Genomic DNA, 10807 nt, shown 5'->3' with positions numbered 1-10807 from the left:
ATTTGTGTCAACAAGTTCAAGCTCATTCCAGAAAGCTGTGGATTCTGCCATTGAACAAGTTTTGAAAGCACATGGGATCTCCTCTTCTTCAAAGAATCAACAAAGTCAAAGCTCCAGCTACTGTGAAGCACTTCCCATGTTGATGGACTTAAATGTATCACTAGTTCATGCATTTCTGTCAAGCCACGAAGAGTTGATGCAAGGAAATCTGTTGCCACCACACTTTGAGCAAAGAGATCTCAAAGATATCAATCAAAAGGATCTTGAGAAAATGGACATCAAGTACCAAATCGCTATGGCAGTTCACAGAGCCATAAATTTCATGTAGACATATGGGAAAGACAGTTTCAAGGATTCCGACAGGAAGATTATTGGTTTTGATAAGGAGAAACTGAGGTGTTATAACTGTGGTGAGATGGGTCACTTTTAGAGAGAATGCACGAATCCACCAAAACCAGCCAATGACATTTGTGTGACTGAGGTGACTGAAGAAGAAAATAGCAAGTCTGCGGGAAAGAAGCATGAGGTGCACAAGCCAAGCTCCTCAGTTCCTAAAATCGGTAATCATCCACACAAGGGCAGTCAAAGTTCCAACTCAAGAGCCCTTGTCTCCCAAACGGAGGTACAAGCTGGTATGGATTGGGATGATCAATTCCAAGAACTGCAGAACCACCTCAACATGGCTGGAATGGCTTTTACCTCAAACAATGAAGCATCCTCATCTTCAAACTCAGTTTCTGATGCATCACCAGCAGATGAGGTAAATCATAATCTATGTTCTCAAGCATGTATTGACAAGGTTACATACTATAGATATCATCAAAATGAAGTTTTGAAAGAAAATGCAAAACTTCGACAGTTAAATGTTGAATATGTAAAAGTTGACAAGATTTACGTTGAGAAAATTGAGACTCATCGTGATGATGTGGCAAATCTGAAACTTAAAATTTTTAAAAAGGAGCATGAAGTAACTTATTATAAAAACATAGTTTCTGAATTAAAAGCTGAAATAGAAAGCTTGAAACTTGATGCTTATGAGAAAAAGGAAAAAGAAAAGATAGTTGAAAGATTTGAAACATCATTTGAGAAATTAGATGATCTTATTGGAGCCCAAAGAAGTACTAAACTGAAAGCGGGGCTGGGGTACGATTATACTGTTGTACCTCCACCTATAAATGACAACTACATCAGTTTTCCCCACTTCATCTATAATACTTCTCCCGAGGAAGAAATGGCATACGGGGTTATTAGAATACCAAAGCATGTGACATTTGTTCCTGCAGGATCTCAGACTGCTGCTCCAGTTTCATCATCTAATAAATCTAACATTAATGTGTCTTGTGTAGCGGGTGATGTAAATGATGGTGATTGTGGGAAGGTTAACCAGGGTTGTAAGAAAAATGGAGAGTTATAACCCCGTTTTGAGTCTTGTGTGGGTCTAACAAAGTCAATTAACAATCCTGTTTGTAATAAAGTCTGTGAGTCTATGTTTGGAAGCTTAATGTCAGGATCAAATCTTGTATTTTGTGAAAAATCAAGTGATGATGGTTATACAAAAGATTGCAATGAAAATGAATGTTCCTCTTCTGACTCAGATTGTGAGACTGTTTATGATGAAACAGTCAAAGACCAGGTTGATGAACAGATAGTCCTAGCTGCTCATCAATTGATCATCATATTGAGAACTTGAGAAAAGAGAAAACTAGTTTTGAAAATGAAAAACCAAGCACTTCTTGTAAATATGTGTCACCTAGGAAAACTGATTTCTTTCAAAATACAAATTTTAACAACAATTCTCAACATCATGATCAATTTGATAGTGCCTATTACTATTCTAGACAAAAACCTAGGCATTCAAATCATTTTGTTGCTTAATGTTCAAATGGTCTTAATTATCAAGCTGATAGAGATTACAGACGAGTTAACCCACCCACATCTGCCTACATGTGTTGGTGCATAGATGTCAGTAGTTCATATGTCTAAAGTCTGTAATCGAGTCTGTAATATTGTTTATGTAATTGTTTGTAAAAGCGAAGTTGTTGACAAGTTCGCTTAGGCGAACTTGTTAACCAAGCGAAGTTGTTGACAAGTTCGCCTAGGCGAACTTGTTGAACGAGCGAAGTTATAGACAACTTCGCCTGAGGCGAAGTTGTCGTGTATTTATATAGGCTTCGGGTTTACTGTTTAATGTTGATCGTTTTGGTTATTTACGTGTAATTCATTGAGTCGAGTGACGTGAGGTCGAGAGGCTGTAAGTAACACGGTTCGAGTTATTAATATAACGTGGTTTTGTTCGTATTGTGTTCGTGTGTTCGTAAGCTTATATTCTACGTCCGTAACGATCTACACAGGGATTCCGCACCTGTGTATATCGGGATATCTTGTGTGATCCGTCCGGGGAACCTACAACATGTCACATCACACATATTTCAGTGACCATGATGTCTATAAAAGCAACCAACGAAAATGTTGCTTTGTCTGTGGAAATCCATCTCATCTTGCGAGACATTGCAAGAACTGGCACAAGCAGCAAAGAGATCTACATAGTAAGTTTGGTCAGAAATTTTCCAAGTTTCCTGCTAAAACTAAGGAAATGCCTCACCAAACTCACTCTTATGCCAGTGAGCCGGATTTCAAACCCAAAAGAAGTGAGAAACCAAAGAAAACTTTTTGGCTAACCCAGAGGGAAAAGAAAAGGTTAGCAAAGGGTTCTGAAGCTGAAAAGCCCATGAATCCTTTAAAGGTTTTCTCAAAATCTAATCAAGAGGACTTTGTGGTCAAGTTCAAACCAAAAAGAAGGCAATCCAGAAAACCTTTCCAAAACCGAGGAGATTATAACTCAAGTTCCTCGAGGGATTGCTCTTCTGATTCCGATTCTCCAAAAGACTTTATTGTTAAGAATCATAAAATTAAATTGGGTGATATTCTGTTTAATTTTCCCGAGACAAGTACTTCTCGGGAAACCCTCCACTAACTGGTTGTTCGTGTGTGTAGGGTCAGCCTGGAAGGCCTGTCAACAGTATTTGGTACTTAGACAGTGGCTGCACCCGACATATGATAGGAGACGAGTCACTGCTGTTTGATGTTAAACCATTTGATGGTGGGCATGCTTCCTTTGCTGGTGACGTAGGAGGAGAGATCACGAAACAAGGAAGGTCTCCAATGGTATATTGACCTTTGATGAAGTCAATCTGGTGGAGCAGCTCAACCACAACCTTTTCAGCATATCCCAAATTTGTGATAAGCATTTCTCAACTTTCTTCACAGAAAATGAATGTCTTTTCTCAAACCAGGTTATAAAGTCCCTGAAGAGTGGATTTTGATGCGTACTCCGAGACACAATGATGCTTACATTTTGGACATGAAAAATAATTATTCAATGAGAACAGCTTCTTGTTTGATGTCCAAGGCCTCGGAGAACGATTCGTCTCTATGGCATCGACGTTTGGGTTACGTCAACTTTAAGAACTTGAATAAGTTGGTTAAAGGTGACCATGTGAGGGGGTTGCCTGTTAAATCCTTTCATTGTGCTGAAAAATGTCTATCTTCCTCAAAACACAAACAACACAAACTTCCTCACAGACCCAAGACTGTCAATTCATAAACTCCACTCTCCAACTGTTAACATGGACCTTTTTGGTCCAATTCAACCATTGGCAATAGGTCGAAAAGCCTATTGTCTGGTTATTACTGACGATTTTTCGCGTTTCAGTTGGACATTTTTTTAGGGCACAAGGATAAGACATCTCAGTTTCTACTAAGGTTCATCGTTTTGGTGGAGAATCAAACTGATAAGAGGGTGAAGTGTATCAGAAGTTATAATGAGACAGAATTCTGTAACAAAGTAATCAATGAATTCTGTCACAACAAGGGAATCCTGCGTCAATTCAGTGGACCCTACACTCCTGAACAAAATGGGGTGGCTGAAAGACGAAATCGTACACTGGTAGAAGCCGCAAGAACAATGTTGTCATTCTCGAAACTTCTTTTGATCTTCTAGGGTGAAGCTATCAGCGCTGCCTGCTTTACCCAGAACCGTGTGTTACCGTACAAAAGACAGAACAAGACTCCTTACGAAGTCTTTTACGGTACGAAGCCGAGGGTTAACTTCTTCAGAACGTTTGGATGCCCCTACACTGTGCTCCAGACAAATGCTGGTACAACTTACAAATTTGCAGAAAAGGCTGATGAGTGCTACTTTGTGGGCTATGCCGTCGACAAAAGTGCTTATCGGGTCTACAACAAGAAAACCCGAGTGATCTTGGAATCAATTAACATTGACTGGCAAGAGTTATACCCCACAGACGAACACAACGGTCCTGACTGGATGTTTGATTATGAAAGTCTGTTCATGCAGCTTCGAGGAATGTACTTAACTCCACTTCTACCACCAGTTTCCTCTGTTGTTTCTGCTCCTGTTCAACTTGATAATGAGCAATCAATCTTGATGCAAGCTGTGATAAGAGGTCTGGAAGATGTTCGTGTAGCTGTTCCTGCACCTGTACTGAATGCACCACCCGTGGCTAATCAACCAGCCCCGATAAATGAAGTACAGCCAGCTACAATTACTACTGATATGCCCACTGTTGAAGACACCACAGATTCAGATACCGATTTATACGTGTTAGCCAACAATGTAAAGAATGTCCAGACCGGCCCTGTTGAAGACCTTCCAGCAGAACCTAGCGTGGTAGAATCTGTTCCCACACCTCCCTCTTAAGAAGAAAATCAAGGTATTGCTGAGGAGATCAACACAGAGGCTACTCAGGTTGAACAATGAAGCTTCTGACAACACCAACTCAACATCAGTTCCCACCATCGTGGTAATATTTTATGAGAACCTATGGGATGGTCCCATTGCTCAAGAACATCTGGTTGATCAGCAAGAAGGTGCCAGTGATGTGCTAAAAGTAGTTTAATATTTATTAACTAAATTAACTAAAAATAAACACTAAGTAATATTCTAGACTTTCTAGAACTCGACTAAACTACTAACCGGCAAGTGAACCGATCGACTCTAGTAAAGCTAAGTAAGTCCGGATATCGAACCCACGAGACTCTCTAAATTACGTTTATTAGCTAATTAGACTCGACTACAAAACACGACTGATTAATTATATTTATTTGGGGGGGGGGGGGTATTTAAAAAACTAATTTAATACTATAATTAAAAACTAATTAAGAAAATAAGTAATTTAAACGAAAACAAAGTTTGTTATGAAATAAGATGATGATGAGAAAACTATCTAGGCTAGAATCCCCTAAATTTCAGTTATGACTTAACCCGGGAAAATATTTAGTTATGGACTGAGATCGTAAAATAGACACTTAAAAGGAAACCCGAACAGGACCCCTGACCTTTCTCAAGAGACACCTATGGGTTTCTAACAAGTTTTAACGCACACCAGTATTAAAAATCAAGTTCCCTTACGGTCACCTAATTAATTTGATTTAGTTCCTTTATATGAAATCCTACCTTAAAGCGCCGAAATCAAAGGCAATTTAAAATATTTAATTGACTCAATAGACAATAATAAATAATCAACCCTAGACGGACTCCTTACGAAGAACTAAATCTAGCAAGATTAAATAATAAAGATCTATCAATAACCTAGCACTTTACAGATTTTAGGTTAGCAACACACTTAGGTTTATTTGACAATATTATTCCTATGATCTTATCATGAAATCAACCATAAAATAATCAAAACACGAAGTAATTGACCTAATAGCAATCCTATCATATGACAAACAATAATCAAGGAAAGCTATGGAACAAAACTCATCAAACAATCCTAAGCATCCATATGCATCAATTTAATATAAATAAATTTTTTACTAAAACATAAAAACCATAACGATAAATAATCCCAAGTCAAATCAAAACATCAAAGTAGGTTCATCATAAGCCTAGGCGGTCTAAGGGTTTAGCCAACAACCATACTCAAGAACAAAAGAAAGTAAATAGGTTCAAAATACAAATTCATGACGAAAATATTAAATTCAAACCGAATAATAAAGACGTTTGGATGAATAGGTGTTGAACCCAGACACTATTTGCTTGAACCAATTGTTTAATCTCTCTCTTTCTTGTTCGTAGCCGGCTCCCCTCTAAACCTTCTGTTGTCCGTGTCTTCTTAATCTCCTTTCTTCTCTTTTAATGATAGGAATAATAACAATATATAGCTCTCCCCTAACCGAATTCCTTTTTCCTGTTTATATTTGTTTCGGAAACCAAATTACTTGGTCTTCACTTAACTTGGTGGGCTGATTACCGAAAGCCCACAACCAGCTTGAGTATTGATTTACTCTGACCAACAAATCATACTGCAAAGAAATTAATTCATACGTTTTATATATTTGTTGAATGCAATTATTGTAATTAACTTTTTTACTTCCAATTATCATTAGAATTTAATATATTCATGACATTATTAATATTATTTAAGTTATGAACAATGGTGAATAATAATAATAATCGACCATTCACTATTCGGTTTCAAGTTTAGTAAAAATACATTATATTAGCTCATTGTCTTTCCAAACTCTTAAAACTCATATATGAACCATATAAGAATAATATTCAATAAAAACAAGGCTCAAAAGCATTTAATATTGTAGGAAATATTTATATAATAATATGTATATTTTAGACCATATCAGCCAGTGTGCCTCAACCACATGTTCCTGTTAAAGTGACTGATGTCTTTCATCCCATAGAGAGCTTAACAGTGGAGCTGCATGCAACACCAGTCGAGCATGTCGAGCAAATTCCACAGTTACCAATCCATCGACGACATCCGACTGAGAATATCATAGGAGATCCATCCGCTAGAATTCAAACACGCAGTACTTCCGGTAACATTAACAGATATCTTTTTGCTTGTTTTATTTCACAGGTCGAGCCCAAGGACTAAAAGGTTGCGTTGAAAGAAAATTCCTGGGTTGAAGCCATGTAAGAGGAGCTGTTACAGTTCAAGAAGCTAAATGTTTGGAGGCTAGTGAAGAAACCAGAAAATAAAATACCGAAATGGGTGTTCCGAAATAAGAAAGGCGACAAGGGGGTTATCATCAGAAACAAAGACCGGCTTGTTGTGCAAGGTTTTTGGCAGAGGGAAGGACTTGATTATGATGAAGTTTATGCACCCGTGGCAAGATTAGAAGCAATTAGTATCTTTCTGGCCTACGCTTCATACATGAACTTCAAAGTGAACCAAATGGACGTAAAGACGGCCTTTTTGTATGGAAAGGTCAAAGAAGAAATCTACGTCAGCTAGCCTGCAGGTTTTGAAGATCCAAGTCATCCTGATCACGTTTACCGTCTTGACAAGGCACTTTATGTCTTCACCAAGCACCTCGTGCATGGTATGCCACACTGGCTGATCATTTAGTGAATAATGGGTATAAGAGAGGTATCATCGATGAAACTCTCTTTGTAAAGAAGGTTAAGGGTGATCTAATTCTTGTCCAAGTGTATGTTTATGACATTATCTTCGAATCCACGAATGAGAATCTGTGCAAGGAGTTTTCTGAGGTCATGCAACATCGATTTGAAATAAGCTCGTTGGGAGAAATGACTTTCTTCCTTGGTCTTCAAGTTGAACAAAAGACGGTCGGTACTTTAATTCATTAGGAAAAGTACGTTCACGAAATTGTTCAGAAGTTCGGGTTTAAAGACTCAACTGCTTTGGATCCAGCATCAGCTGCTGGATTATGGTTTGAATTTCTATGAAACCATGATCAAATGTGATAATGAGGCTGCCGTTGCGATTGTTAAAAACCCGGTCCAGCACTCAAAGACTAAGCACATCGACATCCGAATGCACTATATTCGTGATTGTTTTGATTGTAAGCTTGTCAATATAAAAAGGGTCTATACTGATTTTAACTTTGCAGATCTCTTTACAAAAGACTTTAGCCGTGCCCGTTTTGTTTTTCTCGTTGAGTCATTGGGCATGATTTCTTTTGAGTAAATTTTAATTTTGGTTTTAAAAACTGTAAATATTTTTCAAATATGCCACAATTTTAGAGGGATAAAATGAGTTAACTTCAACTCACCATAAAGATTTTAAAATTTACTTTAAGAAAAACCAAAATCGAGTCACTTGACTTAACAAAAAGATTTTATTTTATATATAATATTAATTTCATCTTTACTCCTATTTAAGAAAATCTCAGAAAATTCAAAAAGTATTATCCCGCTTAGAGGGAGCTCCTTCGCAGAGGGAGTCGGATATTTAAAATTTTCAATCAAGGACTGATCCGACCATGTGGAAAGTGATAGTAAATTGGCATGTAATGATCCTAGCACATGAAAAGAGTAGATTAAAAGTCTACAAAATTATTCACAGATGTGTAGATAGGCTTGAAAAACAAGTAAGTGTCGGGTGATATAAACCTAAATTCTTGCCGGTACTAGTGGATATACAATTATGAAGCGGTCGCATGATTCCGTGAAGTCATGTTCATGAAGGCAGAAATGTAATTAAACATGTCATACCCAAGCCTCTCTTTACCTGATCACAGTTATCTTATGAAATCAGTGTAAATTTTTAATTTTCATTGAGTCAAGAAAAGCGTCAAGAAAAGTAAGAAAAAGATAAACAAAAGAGTCAGAAAAGAAAAAGAAAATGTGTCAGAAAAAGAGTCAGTTATAGAAATTTTAACTTCTACTTTATTTCTTCATTTATTTTATGATTCAAGCCTTGGACTTTCTCCTGCGCGATAATATGGTATTAACCGACCTGATTGTTAAGGCCCTGAGTCTTCTGCTTTGTTTTATTTTCTTTCTTTTTTCAAGCCTTGGACTTTCTCTGCACGATAATATGGAATTATCCGACCTGATTGTTATGGCCTGAACTTCTGCTTTATTTTAATCTTTCTAGATCGAGTCAAGAGTACTAAGTGTCCATTGTACAAAGTACAAAGTGTCAAGAATGTCAATAAGAGTACTGTGATCAAATAAGAAAGGTTTAAGTCAAGTTGAGGTGATATGTGAACACAAACTAGGCCTGAGATATGATAGAATCAGTAACATGTCTAATTAAGTGGGGACCACATAAGCACCGTGCCTAATTGTACTTCAAATGTATCACTTTGGCAACAAAACACTTGTCAAGTTAAACAAACGGATAATATCTACAGTCGGTGATGAGTTTGTGACACAATAATATCAAAATGGAAACGCGATTTAGGGCTTTGCAAATCAATATGATTCCACGTTGTGATCGTTCTTAACGATATTATGTAAATTAATTCAATATTAATTTTATTTTAATCCCACTAAATAGTTATTTCGAATTTTAAATTTTAAAAGATCTATGATCTTTAATTTTAAATATGTTTTAATTTTATTTTCTTTTATTTTATTTTGTTTTTATTTTTCTTAAATATTATATTCTAATATTTTATGTTTTATTTTTAATTTTTTAATTTTTATTTTTTATTTTTTTTAATTTTAGTTGATTCAAATTTTTCTTTATTTTATTTTGTTTTGTTAAAGAGATTGTTTTTGCAAATGTTAACAAGTTACGAATCGACAAAAGAAAATCAAGAAAAATAAACAAGTGCTCGGATTCGGTGGGTAAATGTTTTACGGGTTTGAAATTATAAATAATTTTAAAGACTGAGGACTGAGAGCGTATTTTCGGTGAATACGCGCGATGTTTTGACCTTATCGCGAGATATGCTGACTCTATATACAGGGGAGTCACAAAATATTTTTCACTATTCACCTAACTTTTCACCAAACACTCTCACTTCTCTCTCTACTTTTTCTCTCAAACACTAATCAATTCTTCGTCTCCTTTCACAATCTGGCCTCCTTAACACGGTTTGATCATGAATCCAGAATGCACACCCTCGGTATAACATCACAAACACCACAATCATCCGTTAATCTTTTTGTTTCTGGGTTCTCGTAGATCTAGACGACGGTTCTAATGAACCATTGGCTAGATCTAAGAACAAATATTCAGATTTGTGTTGTTTATCATGCTTAGGACCATCGATTAAGCTTTAGTTCATGATTATCATCATTGTTTCTTAGTTTTTAGGTTTATTTTGAAGAGTTTGTAGATCTTGGGTTAGTTCATGTGTTCAAGGGTCCTATTGACCGTGTAAACAAAGGGGTTTTCGCTCAAACTCTCCAGAAATGTGATTCGGGTCTAGACGACCATGGAGAAAGGAAAATGGATGAAAACTATACAAGTTGGGTTTTTCGCATGCAAAGGGTTTCGCTTCGCATGCTCATGCGATGCGAAACATCTCTCTGTTTTGGTTCGCATGCTAATGCGATGCCAAACATCTCTCTGTTTCGCTTCGCATGCTCATGCGATGCGAAACATCTCTCTGTTTCTCTTCGCATCCCATGCGAAGCGAAATAGGGTTCATGCGAAAATCTTATACTTAGGAAATTTTTCAGAATTTGAGACTGAGTGTTATTGGACTGTTTTGGACACTTAATCCTTGTAAATATTGGACTTATTAAATTTTTAATAGACTAAAATTAACCTTTTAAACTTATTAAACTAAAATGTATACAATTAACTATCTATAGGAAATTAATTAATTTAAGGAACTTGTATATACTTTAGCACTTGTATATAACTTATCCTGTTTTTGTTTAAGATAAATGATGATTCTCACGATCTTAATGTGTGATTTTAGGGTCATAATATTTATTGTGCTCTTGAGATACCAAAGGCTAAAGCAGACAAAGTATTCACATCAATGATTAAGGGGCTGAAGCAGTCACCCCTTGAGCATGCTCTCACTGCTAATCCTGCCATTTATTCCAAATGGGTAT

Source organism: Bidens hawaiensis, unplaced genomic scaffold, assembly GCF_021521415.1.
Source record: "Bidens hawaiensis isolate Kalapana, Puna unplaced genomic scaffold, B.hawaiensis_p1.1 tig00036713_1, whole genome shotgun sequence".
NCBI lineage: Eukaryota > Viridiplantae > Streptophyta > Magnoliopsida > Asterales > Asteraceae > Bidens > Bidens hawaiensis.
Note: the sequence above shows the minus strand (reverse complement) of the source record.